Below are 2534 nucleotides of genomic sequence, written 5' to 3' on the forward strand. Positions count from 1 at the left end.
GGCCCCACGGACGCGCGCCCCGCGTCCCTGTCCCAGCCGCGAGGATGGCGCCCGAGCGCAACCCTCTGGGCCCATTGGAGAAATGCGGGCGCTGAGGCTGGCGCCTTGTGGAGGACTAGGGCTTCGCGGGCAGGTACCCCCGCCCTCCAGGTTCCGTCGCCCCTCTCTCTCCGCTGCAGTCTCTCCGGTCACCGCCTACCCCTCCCCCCTTGTTCCACTGCTTCTCTATTGCCCCTCGGTCGCGAGGCCCGGTCACCTCCACCCCCACCATCCCCTTCCGTAGAAGGGAAGACTGGAATCCTAGGTCAGGCACCACCCCCGCCTGCACAGATCCTCAGCCTCCCACCGAGTCACACTCACTGCCATACACCAGCAGAAGTTCCTGCACACTCAGCGTGGGCACACCCGCCGCTATCTCTGTCACCGCATTCTCCTGGTATCTTAGTCCAACGCTTAGAACACACCTCCCCCCAAGTCTCTCTTACACATTTGGGCTTCTCACACTTGGATCTTTTGTTCACACATGCTTCATACACACGTGCCTTGCACACGGACGTCTTCCAGACATATGTGCCTCTTTATCAAAAGGTTATGTTTCTGTTAAATGAGTGTGCAGCTCTAACATACATTCATGTCTGCCACACATGTCTATCAAGCATGCCCCTCACATGTCACATACCTGGTATCACAAACAGTCCCGTGAATCTTGCACACAGTCACATACGCTAACAACTTGATGGTCCCAGGCGTTTCTTCACACGTCCCGCCTCCATGGGCACAGTGCTGGGGCTATCCCGAGTGAGGTAGGTTTCAGGGTAGGGGAAGGCTCTTGGATGAGGCTTCCTTAAGGTTGGGTCTGGGTGGCTGTGGGGAGCACAGGGAAGGGGCTTAGTCTGCAGGGGTGTGCCTGACTCTGCCAGCCTCCCCACTCCTCATCGCCGCCTCACCTTCTCTCCCTCCCACCTCTCCTAAGGAGGGGTGCCTTCCCTCCCTTCTTTACTGACACTTTACTTGTGACAGCCACTTGGACTGGTCCAAAGCTGGTCTGAGCCAGCAGATGTGACCATGACAGTCCAGAAAAGAAAAAAGATTTGGGTGCTGGTTATCATCTAGAGCCCTTGAATAAGCGAGCCTCAGTGGATGGTCCTGGCACTGGCTGGTGTTTGTGGCTGAATAATTGGGTCTCTGGGCCTCACATGCAAATTGAGGGTGACGATCTCCACCAGAAGGAAGGGAGGGTCTGGGAACTGTTGTCCTCACTGATCCCTTCTCTCCTGTGTCCAAAGCTGTGTGATCAGGGAGTGGGCAGGGGATAAATGAAGTCAAGGAATCTTGTTTCTTTGGTGCAAACCTGCCAGCTCTGGTTGTGGCTGGCCTTGCATGTTTTGTTTGGCTCTTACCATGTTATTATTATTTTTGAAAATGTAATTAGTTGCCAGCATTTACAAATTGGCAGGTTTTACATAAAAGTCCGGATTTCCATCTTCTCTTGAAAAATCACAAGGTCTGGCACCTCGGAGTCCACATCTCTTCATGATGCCCATTGGCTGGTGCTGCCTGCCTGCTGCCACTGGGAGTGGAGCAGGAACACCATTTGACCACATTCCCCACCCAGCCTGCTTGCACATTCTTGGCTCCTGCCTGGCCTGCATAGGCCTCTACGTTGGTTATGCCTACTATATAGACAGGACGGTTTTTGCTGTATGCCCAAAGTGGGCATAGGCTAGTCCCTTCATGCCTGGCTGGGAAGCTTTGAGTGAGCCTCCTACTGTTCAAGTCCTTAGTCATTAGAGCATTGAAGGGCATGCCAGGGGCCTGAACCTCAGGGCATTCTGTGATGGTTGGCAGGTACTTTCTGCTGGATTGTAGGAGACAGTGGCCTGGGGCCCCATGAGAGGAAGGAAGTGATCTCAGAGTAAGGCCTCATCCATTGCTTTTCTTTCCAGATCTTCTCAACAGTCCTGCAAGGTCGCATTCTTACCCCCACTTGAAAGATGGGGAAACTGAGGCTCAGAAAGGGTCTCCTAACAAGCAAAGGGTAGAGCTGGGATTTCAGCTGAGGTTTTCCTGACCCTAAAGCCATGCTCTTTGTTCCTGCTAAGTGCATCCATGAGTTGAAGGACTTGGTCTCATTGACCCTCAGCAAATTTCATGAATCAGGTCCACATGTGACACACAGTAGGTACTTAATATGTACTTGTGGAACAACTGAGAGAAGTGAAGCTGCATTCTCTGAAGAGGTCAAGGTGGAGCTAAATTCAGGGCCTAAGATGAAGCTCTCACATGGCCTACATGACCACAAAGGTTTCTTTGAATTAGCCTGAAAGCCCAGTCAGTTTCCTGCTCTGGTCTTGATGGTCAAGTTCAGTGTGATCCTGTGTCCACCAGGGTGGAGATGTCTCTTGAGTCTGCATGGCCTCGGGGGCATTGTGGTGTGTCCTACTGGACATCAGATTCAATGTTTGCCCTATTTTTCAGGGCTGTAGGTATGAGCATTTTTCTCTTAAACCCCTGGTAGGCCCTGGTGGATGAGA

The 2534-nt window shown here is 52.8% G+C and overlaps 1 long non-coding RNA gene across 1 annotated transcript in view; it reads right to left on the reverse strand.

Moving 5' to 3' along the window:
• The window catches only part of LOC112484317, a 40221-nt gene extending 37927 nt beyond the window's left edge, over positions 1-2294 (reverse strand). Inside the window, exon 1 of the long non-coding RNA XR_003047991.1 lies at positions 680-2294. This is a non-coding gene — a long non-coding RNA (uncharacterized LOC112484317). The remainder of the gene's footprint in view (positions 1-679) is intronic.
• Positions 2295-2534: the final 240 nt, after the last annotated feature.

The sequence above is a fragment of the Pteropus alecto genome, unplaced genomic scaffold (assembly GCF_000325575.1).
Source record: "Pteropus alecto unplaced genomic scaffold, ASM32557v1 scaffold75, whole genome shotgun sequence".
Lineage (NCBI taxonomy): Eukaryota > Metazoa > Chordata > Mammalia > Chiroptera > Pteropodidae > Pteropus > Pteropus alecto.